A 16,002-nucleotide genomic window follows, 5' to 3' on the forward strand; every position below is an offset into this window, starting at 1 on the left:
GAGAAGATGCTGATGAGTTACATTCTACAACTGCTACAGTCCATCTGGTGTAGATACAGTACTGTTTAGGAGTGAGTTCCAGGATTTTGACCTGAAGGACAGTGAAGAAACGGCGATGTATTTCCAAGTCAGGATGACGAGAGAATTGGAGGGGACCTTGCCAGTGGGGCATTCCCATGATCTTGCTGGTCTTGTTCTTCTGGGCAGTGCAGATTGCAGGTTAGCCTTGGTGAGTTGTTATCATGCATCTTGCAGATGGTACACACTGCAGTCATGATGTGTCAGTGGTGAAGGGAGCAAATGCTTAAGGTGATGGACAGGTTGCCAAGCTAGTGAGCCACTTCATCTTGGATGGTGCCGAGCTTCTTTTTGGAGCAGTACTTGCCAGGCTAGTGAAGAGTATTTCATTACACTCCTGCCTTGTGCCTTGCAGATAGTGGAAAGGTTCTGGGCTGTCAGAAAGTGGGTTACTTGCTGCAGAATATCCAGCCTTTGATCTGCTCAGTATTGGTCCTATCAAGTTTCTGGTCAGTAGTGAGCCCCAGGATGTTTATCCCATTGAATGTCAAGGGGAGATGGTTTGATTGTTTCTTGTTGGGGATGGTCATTATCTGGTAATATTTGGTGCAAGTCTTTTGCATTTGGGCATGCGCTATTAGTATTGGAGGAGTTGCAAATGGAACTAAGTACCCTCATTTCAGGTCTTATGATGGAGGGAAGGTCATTGATGAAGGAGCTCAAGACGTTGTACTTAGCATACTGCCATGAGCAACTCTTGCAGCAACATCTTGAGGCTGAGATAATTGGTATCTGACAACCATAACCATCTCTCTTTGTGTTTTGGATGACCCCAGCCAATGGCGGTTTCTCCCCGATTCCCGATGACTTCAAATTACGAGGGCTCCCTGTGTCACACTCGATCAAATGGTATATTGTCACTCTCAGATCACCTCTGGGATCTAGTTCTTATGCCCATATTTGGACCAAGGCTGTAATGAGATCAGGAGGTAAATGATCCTGGTGGAACTCAAACTGAGCATTAGTGAGCAGGTTATAGGTGAGTAAGTGCCACTTGAAAGCATTGCCGATAACACCTTCCATCATTTTGTTGATGATTGCCATTTCATGGTTTAGTTTCAATTACAATAGCTAGATTAGATTTGTCCTGCATCCTGTGGACAGGACAAACCCAAATAATTTCCCACTTTGACAGATAAATGCCAGTGTTGCGCTGGAACATCGTGGCTAGGGGCGCAGATAGATCTGGAGAACTATAGCCAGGATGTTATCAAAGCTCATGACATTTACTGCATTTCGTGCACCCAGTTGTTATTTGATAACAGATGGAGTATTCAAACAACAAAGATGTTGTTCTGTTTACATTTGATATTCTTGTGAATTGTCCTGATCAGTGCAAGATGAACAGCTTCGACAACATGTATTTTTTCAACAATACTCAAGTTCTGTACTACCAAATGACTATTGTTAACCTGCAACAATTAGTTTATTGTGCATTTATAGTAGCATCAGCAAGTATAACTTCTTTACAAATGTGTTGTGACAGGTCTACAGATGGGCAACAGAGAATAAACAAACATAGGCAGAAAGAGCCCGCACATTTCACAAGCAATAATTAAATCTTAGTCATTTTTGTCTGTGGTTGTGGGTATTCACAAGACACATTGGCCGGATTTCTCCACCTCCCCTGCAGCTGGGATTCTCCAGTCCTGCTGCAGTGAATGGGGTTTTGGCTGAGTGCCAAATTCTCTGTTCTCGCTGGCATCAGTGGCGGGGCGAACAAGTTTGGAAAATCCCTGCCATTGAATCTCTGCATTGAACATGCAATAATCAGGCTGACATTCAAACAATGAAGGAAGCAGGCAGTGTGATGTACACTGAGCTGAATGTTGTCTAATCCTGCACAACGGGTACAAAAGAGCATCACAACCTACAGTGACAGAACATTTCTTGCAGAATATAAACTGCTAGGTAGACTGTCTCATTCAGAAAAATAATCTCAACCAAAAGGAAGGAAGAGAATATTTAATGAAAATACAGGAGGTTGGAGTGATTTGGAAGATTTAAGAATTGTGAATGTTCCAAAGTGAGGAGTTCATTGATCTGGCAGAGCAACAAGACACTTGCACTTCTTGAATTGTGTGAGTGAAGCCAGGGAACTACAGACTAGCGAGTCTCACATTTTTGGTTGGGAAACTACTGGGGAGGATTCTGAAGGAGAGAATCTATTTCCATTTGGAGAGGTGAGGTTTGATCAGGGATAGTCAGCATGATTTTGTCAGATGGGGGTCATCCCTAACAAATTTGATTGAATTTCTTGAGCATGTAACGAAGTATGTGGATGAGGGTAGTGCAGTTGATGTAGTTTACATGGATTTCAGCGAAGTCCCACATGGGAGACTTAGTAAGAAGGCAAATGCACATGGGATACAGGGTGATCTGATATGGTGGATTCATAATTGGCTTAGCGGGAGGAGACAGAGGGTGATGACAGACAGCTGCTTCAGTGACTGGGGGCCAGTGACAAGTGGCATACCACAGGGATCCGTGCTGGACCCCCTATTGTTCGTCATTTATATAAATGACATAGATGACTGTGGGGGTTAGGATCAGTAAGTTTGCGGATGACACAAAGATTGGCCAGGCGGTTAACAGTGAGGTTGAGTGTCTTGGGTTACAGAAAGATATAGACGAGGTGGTCAAATGGGCGGATAAGTGGCAGATGGAATTTAACCCTGAAATGTGTGAGGTGATACACTTTGGAAGGAGTAATTTGACAAGGCAGGATACTATGAAAGGTCTGACACTGGGAAGTTCTGAAGAACACAGGGACCTTGGTGTGTTTGTCCATAGATCTCTGAAGGTGGAAAGGCAGGTTAATAGGGTTGTGAAAAAGGCATATGGCACACTTATCTTTATCAATCAGGACATAGATTACAAAAGCAGAGAGGTCATGATGGAGTTGTATAGAACTTTGGTGAGGCCACAGCTGGAGTGCTGTGTGCAGTTCAAGTCGCCACATTACAGGAAGGATGTGATCGCACTGGAATGGGTGGAGAGAAGATTCACCAGGATGTTGCCTGGGATGGAACATTTAAGTTATAAAGAGAGGTTAGATAGGCTTGGGTTGTTTTCTCTGGAGCAGAGAAGACTGAGGGGCGACCTGATTGAGATGTTCAAGATTATGAGGGGCATGGACAGGGAGCAGCTGTTCCCCTTAGTTGAAGGCCAGTTTTTATTCCCAAAGAGATCTTAATCACTAATAACTGCAACTCATTATTCAGCAGGAATTTCACAGTAGAAGTAAAAAATGGATTTAAATGAGCTTAAAGGCAAGGACATCAAATTATAACTCAAATTAAGTAAATCCAAATCAAACATATTTAGCAACTTCAATCAGACATGTTAAAATCTAAATATTTGCTCTATGGCCTAGATTTTCAAAAAATCATAGGAAACTCTGCCTTATCTAAAATGGTGCGAGACGCAGATCTGAAAATCCCTAACCACCTCCCCCATTTCTGACAGATTCTGGTCCTGTGAGTACAGAAACAGGTAGAATGTGGCTCACTTATGGTGGGAACCTGAATCTAGCAGGGCCATTTGAACTCTGCTGATTATACGTTTTCAATTCCACAATGTGAGAGTGATGATTGTTTCAAAAGAAAAATCGTGCTTATAGTTTTAGTAACTGTTTGTTGACATTAGCCTAAGTGCTATAATTATAGCATCATTATTGCTTGATTGCTTCTACAACCTGCCATTATCACAGCAGGGGGCTGCATGTTTACACTCTGATTGACAACTCAATGAGGTTAAGAGATTAGCTGTTTTTGATGTGGGGATACACATAAATGTTCATTTTTATAAGAAATTAGGTATTTGAGAGGATTTAAGTGTACTGAATGAGTTTTTATTAATGAGTGCGCTTTCATGTGGGTAGGTTTGTAATAGATACTTAGAACTTTATTTAATTTCATCTCAGCATGGCTCCAGAGGTAGATTTCTAAGCAGCCACCTCTGAACTTAGCAGCTTTTTCTGAAACTATTTTCAGCTGCGCAGGTATGTCTCCAGCACACACTTCTCCTATCCCCCCAATAAAGATCCCACAATTCACGGAATCATAATCCTTACAGTGCAGGAGGAGACCATTCAGCCCATTGAGCCTGCAACATTCCCACCCAGACCTTATTCCTGTAATCCATCGCATTTACCTCGTTAATCTTCATGACACTAAGGGACAATTTAGCACGGCCAATCTATCTAACCAGCACATCTTTGGAGTGTGGGAGGAAACCGGAGCACCCGGAGGAAACGCATGCAGACATGGGGAGAACGTGCAAACTCCACACAGACAGACACCCGAGGTCAGTTTGAACCCAGGTCCCTGCTGCTGAGAGGCAGCAGTGCTAACCACAGTGCCACCCTGCCGCCCAATTTAGGCCACCTTTTCCAGAGGCAAGCTTGCAGAGTTGAGACACTTTCTGACTATGCTCACCTGTCCTAGGAGTGAATATCTAGGCCCATATGTCAGACAGGTTTGGGCGGCACTGTTACTACTAAGAAGTTAACAATCAAATAAAACAGTAACTTAAAAAATAACCAGTACAATAAAATGACCACACTGCACCGATATAAACTGGATAGGCAACATGAGGTGACACAGTAACAATTATCAACACTCTTGCTGTATGAACGATGGAGCATATAGGTCACCATTTTTCATTAATAGGTAGAGAATGCCAGTGCTCCCTCAATGTTAGGCTGCGCTGCAAATCGATGAGGAATGTTTGCCATTTTTTTCCTATTACAAACATTGCTCCAGATCATATCATTTCCTCCAACTGACGTAGTAAGTTCATAAGGGACTCATTTGCCTTGCATGTAGAACTTACTACTTATAACACTTTTCCTGTCACATTTTGCAGGCATCATCCATATTATAAAACAGCATATCCTCCAAATGTCATTGAAAATCGGTAACTTTTTGTATTTCACGCATAATGAATCCCTTGTGGTTTGTGCAAGGCGAGTCACAGGACAGACTCTTTGGGTACGAGGCTGCAGAGCGGAAAAGAATAGGAATGTCACAACAGGTGTTGACCCCATATAGCCCCATACCTCATGGTTGCTGCTTCACGTATGTGTTCTTTTCACAGCAACCAACTTATTTAAAGCAGTGCTGTCCAACTCACTCACCACTTGTGATGAATCAGCCATAGACATGTGGCGAATTGATCATTTTTAGAACCACACAAAACTGAGTGAGATTAATGTTGCAATGGTGGATGCGAGTACAGGTGATACCTCGCTAGACTGCTCATTTTTCTATCCATCCCTCATTGAACAAGAAAAATCAACTATGTTGATGTTAGACAGTCAAACCGTGACTATGTATGTCAGAATATCATTCAGTTGTCAGATTTCTAGTGACCTGGAAGCTGAAAGAGCATTTGCTTAATGAAGCAAGAAAAAATATCCACAATTTGTTACTTTTTCTATTCCTGTTTTCTCTGGATACTGTAGTGTACAGTACATCTTTATGGCTTGTCTATAATAATCATTCTACAACATTCTTCTTTAAAAAATGTAATGCCAAGGATTACAAAAATGTAATGCAAAGCAAGCTAGTTGGCTTTATTGATAACTGTCAATTTGCCAATGTTGGAGTATGTGTGCGTGCATGAAACGGCACAAAGCTCACCCGGTAAAAGGGAATGTTATGCGGACAAAGAACAAAGAACAGTACAGCACAGGAAACAGGCCCTTCGGCCCTCCAAGCCTGTGCCGCTCCTTGGTCCAACTAGACCAATTGTTCGTATCCCTCCATTCCCAGGCTGCTCATGTGACTATCCAGGTAAGTCTTAAACGATGTCAGCGTGCCTGCCTCCACCACCCTACTTGGCAGCGCATTCCAGGCCCCCACCACCCTCTGTGTAAAAAACATCCCTCTAATATCGGAGTTATACTTCGCCCCTCTCACCTTGAGCCCGTGAACCCTCGTGAACCTCACTTCTGATCTGGGAAAAAGCTTCCCACCGTTCACCCTATCTATCCCCTTCACAATCTTGTACACCTCTATTAGATCTCCCCTCATTCTCCGTCTTTCCAGGGAGAACAACCCCAGTTTACCCAATCTCTCCTCATAGCTAAGACCCTCCATACCAGGCAACATCCTGGTAAACCTTCTCTGCACTCTCTCTAACGCCTCCACGTCCTTCTGGTAGTGCGGCGACCAGAACTGGACGCAGTACTCCAAATGTGGCCTAACCAGCGTTCTATACAGCTGCATCATCAGACTCCAGCTTTTATACTGAAAGGAAGCCCGTACACCAACTCAATGGTCATTGCAAGGGCAATAACTGCAACATATTTTGTGTGTAAAAGATAGAACAGTTAATCTAAAAGAACTAATATGTTATGTGCAACAACATAATGAAGTTTGTTTGAGTTCATGCTTGCTTTATTATTGAAGGGGTTGAAATCATAGAATGCAGTGGAGTTTCCCTGTGAATTAAGTACAGCACAGTTCCTTGGGAAGCTGCTGTGGAGATGTTTCAGTGCAGTTCCCACACTTGCAGATGGGCAGCATAAACAAGCTGACCAAGGGACAGAGGGTGCAAACCCTGATAACCACAAAGTAGTAGCCATAACAGCAGGTGTGGATGTTTGGGTGGTGTAACCATGTAGTGGTACCTACATAGCACGTTAGTAATTAATCATTATAATTAGACAAGCATATAGAGGCTGTAACTGCTTAACTATATTCACCTGACAAATGAAATAATCAGAACTATTAGTTGTAATTGGATATCAATGACTTCAGAACAAAAGTATACTTGTGATTGGTATCTGCAAATTACTTGTGACATAAGCAAAGATATAATTGTGTATACCACGTATCACTCTCTGTATGCACATTGTGGATGGTGGACTTCCTCACTACAGCTTGAATAAAAAGCCAACTTAAAACTCTGAAAGCTTTGCCTATAGAAAGTGCAAAGTATGCATTCGCCAGATAGCAGCAAAATTCCATATCAATTATGAAATTGTTTTTCAACACTATGCACTGTTAAAATCTTTACATAAGAACAAAAGGGAGAGATGAAGAAAAGATCAGTGTCCCAGAGTTCAGAAACAGGAATGTCGAAGTAGAACCTCGCTGTATGTAGCATTGCTGTATTAAATTTATATTTCTTTGCGATAAGTAATAAACTTGATTAAAGAACACGAGTCTGTACCTTGTAGGCAAGAACTGGTCAAGACCCTTGAATGAAATGGATTGGGTATCCTCTGTGCCTTGCAGATGATCATACCTGGGGGGTTTTTCTTTCTGTAGTATCTTATAATGCCTCTAAATGATAATATAATTAGATCTGCAGAGCTACGCTGTGAAGCACTGTGATAGCAAGACCAGCGTTTGGAAGGACAGCAGTCCAATTGCTGTCAAAATTCTTTTGGGGAATCCAGCAACACAGAATCGTCTAACTGAAGAAGTTGGCTTTGTTTAGTTGGGAGCTGATGCTTTTTGCAAAACCTCTGAGGTTGGAGTAACAGAGAGTGCTGCATGGCTGTCAATCAAAGGTGAAATGTGTGCTTTTGGCAAGCTGGGGCAGGGCAACAACATCCAAATGTGTTTAGTCTTCACCTTAACAGATCTGTCAAAATGACAATTCGGATAGCGCAACTAGCATAAAAGGAGAGAATTTGCAAGAGGTTGGCCATGAGCCCAAGGATTATTAAATTCTAAGTTCACGCTTGAAGAAATTTGATTTAAAAAAAAGTGTACTTTGTCAGAAACAGAACACTTCAGTGAATGGATCGTCACCACCCGCTGAGTGTACGTACAGCAGCCATTTAGATGGGCTGTTAACTATATTTAAATAATATATTCAGCCTTGCGCCTGAAATGGACATGAGGCTAACCTCGCCGGATATCCGGTGCCGGTAAGATCAAGAGAGGCAAGAAATCGGGCGCAAACCTACTGGTTCATCCCACCCATCAGCCAGCGGGGGATGATAAGGTCGCCCCCGATGTGTTTACACTGTTCAGTAAGAATTGCAGCTCAGAAGGTTGCTTTGCTTTGGGGGTCATAGAGGTTTACAGCTACAATTTAAAGCAACGAGTTAAAGTTACAATTAGTTTAAAAGCCGTCATGAAGATAGGTGGCAATAAGAAGGTTCTAGAGTTTCAAAAGTCCCAGGAGCTAATTGATACTCTGTGCAGTTAGAGCTGGGGGGGGGGGGGGGGGGCTGAGAAGGTGGCAGAAGGTCCTCATTTCTGTGGTAGAAAGGATTGGGACTCAAAAGGCAGCCTAGGAGCCATTTATAGCTTGGTGTAGCTGGAGAGAAATCCAGTTTATGGACCTGGAGGCAGTCTGAGTGGCAGGAATTGATTTGTGCCATGACTAACCTTTCGAAGTATTTCACAATGATGGATGTCAGAGCCACCAGATAACAGTCATCAAGGCACGGTGCCTGGCTTTTCTTTGGTACTGGGATGATGGCCGTCTTCTTGAAACAGGTACGGACCTTGTAGTGGGTTGGTTTTCATAGCGAGAGGATTTGAGTATCGGGATAGGGATGTTTTGCTGCAATTGTATAGGGCGTTGGTGAGGCCACACCTGGAGTGCTGTGTGCAGTTTTGGTGTCCTTATCTGAGGAAGGATGTCCTTGCTATAGAGGGAGTACAGCAAGGTTTACCAGGCTGATTCCTGGGATGGCAGGACTGTCAAATGAGGAGAGACAATGTCAGGAAGGATTATATTCACTGGAGTTTAGAAGAGTGAGAGGGAACCTCATAGAAACTTTCAAAATCCCAACAGGGTTAGACAAGGTAGATTCAGAAAGAATGCTCCCAATGGTGGGGGAGTCCAGAATGAAGGGTCATAGTTTGAGGATAAGGGGTAAACCTTTTAGAACTGAGATGAGAGAAATCTCTTCACCCAGAGGGTGGTGAATATGTGGAATTCACTACCACAGAATGTAGATAAGGCCAAAATTTCTGATTTCAAGAAGAAATTAGATATAGCTCTCAGGGCTAAAGGGATCAAGGAATAGGGGAAAAGAAGGGATCAGGATATTGAATTTGATGATTAGCCATGATCAAAATGAATGGTGGAGAAGACTCGAAGGGCAGAATGGTCTCCTCCTGCTTCTAGTTTCTACCCTCCCAAAAGATATTGTTACATAATTTGTGTATTTAAACCAACTCCCAGACATGGCAGAAATAGTGTGAAGGCTCTGAGGAGAGATGGATATATATCTCATGTACGCATGCTGTTTGCAATGACAGTGCTATCTTCCTCTGGCAGGTCATCTTTGAGAGTGTCACTAGCAAAGTTTTATGCCAACTGTAAGGAATGCTTTTTCCTGCTTATGCACAACAATGTTTTGTTTTATTAAACCCATAAAAATTCATGAGGAAGTTGACAATGCTTTCAGGACATTTTTGGTAAGTTAAACTCACACAAGTAGAAGCTTCACTTGTGTTAATCAAGTATTATATTTCTTCAGTAAAGTTAGAGAAATATATTTTTCTGCACCTTCCAGTTTACAGTGTACCCACACTTGGGGAAATGTAAATATGACCAGGAAATGTAAATATGAACAGTGAAAACACAGTAGATATTATTTTACTTGAAAACTTTGCTGCATAACTAAGTCCCTGGGGTCTTACACCAAAAGTAGCTACATAAAACATAAAATTGACTGTGCAAAGCATAAGTTAGCATCCATGAATAAACATTTGTTAGATTTTTAAAAAATTCTTTGTTTTGCAGGTACAGTAGTATAGTTTAAGAATCATTTACATTAAAAAATTCATTCGCTTCTTCATTTGCATTTTATAATTAAGTTCTGAAAAATAGAGCACCATACCAGGTGGCAAATTATTCTGGTGTTCAGTATATTAGACTGTAACACAGGATTGAGTACCTCACCCTTCTCAGTACAGACACTGGCCGTCTGTGTAGGGTTGACAGTGATTTAAAACGGATCTGCATGTGGTGAAACGTGCAGCTTGTGAGAGCAGCAGCAGGTACTTGCTTCAGGAACAGTTCAGGCGAGAGTTTGACAGAGGTTAAGGTCCTTTTGCAGCTCTGCTGTTGATTTCAGTGGCAGAGCTACAAACAGGAAAATGACTGGCGCTAAAATGAAGTTAGAAAAGATATTGGAAAGTGTGCCAAGAGTTTTTGGCTCTATGGTGAAAGTAATGAGAAGTCCACGTACCTTGCATGACACTCAGCTGTCTATTTTGGAGAACATGGCTAGCTCCAAGGGCAATGCAGTCTGTTCTTTGCAAAAGGTGTTAATGACACAAACTTTTTCAGAAACTCTGGGGTCCATCTTGGAGAGACAGATGTCCATCTTGGTCAAATTGGTGGATTGAATAGGACATTCAAGGGCTAATTTTCTGCAGTCTGCTTTCCTCTGAATTAGTGGAAAGTGCTAATCTCCAGCATCATAAGAGCCTCAAATGGGAGCAGCACTTCCAATCTCTCAGCATCCTCAGCCAATGTTCACAATGGTGCCAGGAAGAGTGAAGTCAGTTTGTCTGGATTGACCTGGTAGCATCTGAAGTGCAGCAGATTGCGGTCCTTGCAAGCTTAGACATGGGTCACAAGCATCTCAAGGATCCCAACATGAGCGGCCTTCAATAGCTTTGCTGAGACCAATGGAGGAGTGCCTCTCAGGAGCAGTCAAGTTAGGAAACTTTCTTCTATGAAAGGCAGCATGTGTTGTTACTTGGGTGAGAAAGGAATAGAAGTCAATTACTGTATTTGATCTTCCTCATTATAAGGCTGCTGCTGCTCCTTTACTTCCTCTACCTGGGAATAATAACACCCATGAAAAGCAGAGTTTGAGCATCCTGAAGCCATTTAATGCAAAACTGTCAGGATCTAGAAACTCTCCAGGCAATCGAAATGGCACAGAAATCCTTTGGTTCAATTAGCTGCAGCTGAGTGCCTCTTTAAATACTGCTTCAGTCGCTCGGAGAGGCCACTTAATTTCACTGGTGGGTTAGGCGCTGTAATTTTGAGTGAAAATGGCTCCAAGGTCCTAATTGCATAAAATACACTGATTTGCACGTACTCACAAAGCACCAACCTGTTTCTGTCAGCCTCAGCCACCCAAAATAGCCGCACAGATAAAACAGCAGCCAACAGGAAAGCTAGTGACAGACAGCATGGTTTTGTAAGAGGGAGGTCGTGCCTTACAAATTTGGTGGAGTTTTTTGAGGAAGTGACAAAAACGGTTGATGAAGGGCCGTGGATGTCCTCTATATGGATTTCAGTAAGGCATTTGACAAAGTCCCACATGGCAGGTTGGTTAAGAAGGTTAAGGCTCATGGGATACAAGGAGAAGTGGCTAGATGGGTGGAGAACTGGCTTGGCTATAGGAGACAGAGGGTAATGGTCGAAGGGTCTTTTTCCGGCTGGAGGTCTGTGACCAGTGGTGTTCCGCAGGGCTCTGTACTGGGACCTCTGCTATTTGTGATATATATAAATGATTTGGAAGAAGGTGTAACTGGTGTAATCAGCAAGTTTGCGGATGACACGAAGATGGCTGGAATTGCGGATAGCGAAGAGCATTGTCGGGCAATACAGCAGGATATAGATAGGCTGGAAAATTGGGCGGAGAGGTGGCAGATGGAGTTTAATCCGGATAAATGTGAAGTGATGCATTTTGGAAGAAATAATGTAGGGAGGAGTTATACAATAAATGGCAGAGTCATCAGGAGTATAGAAACACAGAGGGACCTAGGTGTGCAAGTCCACAAATCCTTGAAGGTGGCAACACAGGTGGAGAAGGTGGTGAAGAAGGCATATGGTATGCTTGCCTTTATAGGACGGGGTATAGAGTATAAAAGCTGGAGTCTGATGATGCAGCTGTATAGAACGCTGGTTAGGCCACATTTGGAGTACTGCGTCCAGTTCTGGTCGCCGCACTACCAGAAGGACGTGGAGGCATTGGAGAGAGTGCAGAGAAGGTTTACCAGGATGTTGCCTGGTATGGAGGGTCTTAGCTATGAGGAGAGATTGGGTAGACTGGGGTTGTTCTCCTTGGAAAGACGGAGAATGAGGGGAGATCTAATAGAGATATACAAGATTATGAAGGGTATAGATAGGGTGAACAGTGGGAAGCTTTTTCCCAGGTCGGAGGTGACGATCACGAGGGGTCACGGGCTCAAGCTGAGAGGGGCGAGGTATAACTCAGACATCAGAGGGACGTTTTTTACACAGAGGGTGGTGGGGGCCTGGAATGCGCTGCCAAGTAGGGTGGCAGAGGCAGGCACGCTGACATCGTTTAAGACTTACCTGGATAGTCACATGAGCAGCCTGGGAATGGAGGGATACAAACGATTGGTCTAGTTGGACCAAGGAGCGGCACAGGCTTGGAGGGCCGAAGGGCCTGTTTCCTGTGCTGTACTGTTCTTTGTTCTCTACAATGATTTTGACTGCACCATCCTTCCCATTAGACAGGCAGGATTAAAATTGCCTGTTGAATATCATACACTATATGACAAATCAATTCCATATTGGTATAGCAGTCTTTAAATAATATTTTAAAGAAAAACATTACAAAGAATTATCTTTTAGATGCACTTCAAAGAGCTTGCTCTCAAAGAACTGTACTTAAAATTCAGTTTCATTGAGGCAAACGCACTGTGAATCTGTTTCCTCACTTTTCTAATTTCACCATTTCTCTCACAAACATTGCATGAAAGAGGACTACATGTTCTGACAAGGAGAGAATATTCAGAATTTGCAGTTACAGGAAAAGATTAATGAGGCTCTATGTTTCACTTCAAGTGCGAACAGTGAAACAAGGAGCTTAATGCAACATCAATAAGTCTCCACTTTCTAATTGAAATGTGGTTCTGCCATGGATTTCTGCAGCTTGACTGCAGTGTCAGTGAAAAAGGAGAAGACCTTGTTACAACACCCATCACACTCAACTTAATTTTCCTTCCCCAATTCCCACTGCTTATTCTAGGCAACAAAACATGAGTTTGAGACACTGGTTCTTGTTTGACCTTGAAAGGCTTTAATGACAATATTTTGAATAGATAGCATCATTTTTTGTGATGGTTTAACAAAATTATTAGGAGCAATTCATCTTAAATATTTTAACTATTGGGTGTTTTGTGAAACAAAATGCATGGTTCACACCTCTAAAGTTGGAGATTTGAGTATCATAAATTATTCAAGCATCAATCTCACATTACCCAAGGTTTCCTGTACCTTACCTCTAATTTTCTCCAGAAGAAATCAACAACAAAAGTCCTATGTTGCTTCTCATGCAAACAAGCATCACTCCCACTGCAGGCTAGACTAACCAATAAGACATGCCAATAGACTTATATAGGGTACATTAAGCTATGTCTCTTTCATGTTACTTAATCGCAGGAAAGGAATCAATTTTTGTGTTGAGTTTTGTTCTCTGTATTTCTGCAACAGAATCCACAGCCAGTTTACTGGCTGAATTGGTTAAACTGGTTAAATTGGATATCACATCATGAAAACACATGGTACCATGTCAAATTCAAGAAACATATGATAGGTATTTTAAGTCAATGAGACAGAGAATGCAGTTATTCACCTATTTCTGCACTGTATCTAAACAAAAACACAGATTACTTATAGATATGGAGAGTTTTCAAAAAGTAGCAATTTTAATGACAGAACTGTGTAGCTGCTTTAAGACTTTCAACGTTCATAATACCAACAATTGGCCTACAAAATATTGGTCTTAAAAACTATTAATTGTGCTTAATCTTTGAATTTGTCAGCAGTCTCAAGGCTGAAATGCACATTTTTCCTAAAAGCAACGCAGATACGTTCTGGCTTCATAACAGTAGAAATGCCCATAAGTCAGCCTGATGGAGAGCCCAATGGTGATCACTGACACCAATGCAGGAGAAGGTATACTGATCACCAAGGGATTCCCCCAAGGTTGTACTCGCCTTGTTGCAACTGTCACAGTTCCCAATACCTCGTGAGCGGGTTGGCTGTTCCCCCTCTATTCTGCCTGATTAAAAGCCAGAAGTCGGTGGAATGGAGTTGGTTGACACTCCTACATTTTTCTTTGGAATTAATCCCCTCACATACCCAATCCCACCTGCTTTCCCTTGTTAAAATTCCCCCCAATGTCTTATGTACAGGCTGGGTGCATTTCCTTTGTGTTACATTGTTGGAGACCTAATCAAATTAATCATCTTTAAAGGTACATCTCAAAAATGTCATGGGTCTTTTTATTGAATGTCAACAATGTTTTACAAAGTGTGAATTCAAAAGGAATAGGTGGTGAAACATCAATACCTGTTCCACAAGAGATGCTATGCTACTTATTTCCCTATTTTTACCTCAGGGCTCAAGCAGAGAGAATTGGTAAGTTTAAAAAAATGTCAGTTGGTGCTATTCAGTCATTGTTAAGAGGCTTAGCACCAAGCTCTCTGCGCACTCTATCACTCCATGATGTTAAGGATCTAAATGAGAGAAGATAAAGTTCCGGACACTTACGATATTAATCAGTCATTTTTACCCAGAGAAAAACCAAGTGTTTGCAATATTGTGTCTGGTGGCAATCCAATTCATGTTGAATTTATGCTGATTGCAGCTTTAAATCTATCAATTTAGTTTTATTAACTAAATCAATAATGTACTAAAATAGATTTCCGTTGTCCTGAGTATGCATTATTTGAGGATGTTAAAGGCTATTAATATACATTATGACAACATATACCACTGCATCATTGACTACAGAATGAATGTTCATTGCTTTCTGATCATTAGTTTGGCTAATAAATGACTACTTGCTCTTTATCTGCATAACGCATCTTTAAATTCTGAACTTCTTTCAGCATGATTTCATCAAATGACAATGGTGATTTTTTTTCTTGTGGCGCCCAGCAGCAGTTAGTAAAGTGAACTTGGCTAGAGGTTGTTATGTCCCCTTGTGTGTTTTGCTGCATCAGCTAATTTTAAACTGTTGCAACAGCATTAAAAATGTCACCTTCAAAAATGATTTCAATCTGCATCAGTGCTGAAAATGAACAGGGATTTTGTGCACACAACTATTCCTTTCCTTTTATGTGGCTTTTATCCCGTATAAAGTAAAGTAAATCATTGCAAAGCTGGTTAGCAATCTCAAGAAAAGGAAAGGATTGTCTTGGATGGGTGAAGAACAATTTAAGAATTCAGCAGAAACTTGACTTTAAATGTGTACAGTGGTCAAAAATTAACTTCCCATGACTGGTTTAATGGGATATACTCAAGTCTGGGTGGACAGGTCAGAATTACATTCCTCAATCATAGAATTTGACAAGACTACCACAACTTGTGTTTAGTAGAAATGGACAGCCAAACCAACATTGATTACAGATAAATTAAGAAAAGCAAATTAAATATATGTGCATATACTTAAGTTGTCATTTTCAGCCGAAGGTCCGTTTCAGAAATTGCTGCTCCTTATGGTGAAGTGTTTTGCTGCTTTTCAAGTTTCAGATTATAATGCGATAGTAATGGCAAAAACTAGAAGACCAGAACGTATTCACTTTTTATGGACTTGACCAGTAATTTACAAAACAAAGGTTTAACTTGGGAAAGTGACAAAGTGCAGTTGAATCCATAATAAAGTTCTCTCCAAAAATATGACTTTGTTTCTTTGTAAACTAATTGATGAGGTTCCTAAAATGACCTACCAAGCAATAGAAAAGTCAAAAAGAAACTATCCACCTGGCATCGATCTTGGCACCAAAAACAACAAGGCACATCTAGTCCTTCTGACCTCTGCAAACCCCTCCTTAGTAAAATCTGGGGCTACATACCAAAATTGGGACAGCTGCCCCACAGACTAGTCAAACAACAGTCTAGCATAGTCTTACTCTCAGAACTCACCATATAGTCAATGTCACAGACACCATCATGACCATGCCTCTGTATGTCTTGTCCCACTGGCAGGACAGCCAGTGATACATA

The 16,002-nt window shown here is 41.7% G+C and overlaps 1 protein-coding gene across 2 annotated transcripts in view; it reads right to left on the minus strand.

Moving 5' to 3' along the window:
• LOC144497459 (receptor-type tyrosine-protein phosphatase F-like) overlaps positions 1-16,002 on the minus strand; it is a 469,757-nt gene that overhangs the window by 39,820 nt on the left and 413,935 nt on the right. The gene's annotated exons all lie outside the window — the stretch shown is intronic.

This window comes from Mustelus asterias, chromosome 8 (assembly GCF_964213995.1).
Source record: "Mustelus asterias chromosome 8, sMusAst1.hap1.1, whole genome shotgun sequence".
Lineage (NCBI taxonomy): Eukaryota > Metazoa > Chordata > Chondrichthyes > Carcharhiniformes > Triakidae > Mustelus > Mustelus asterias.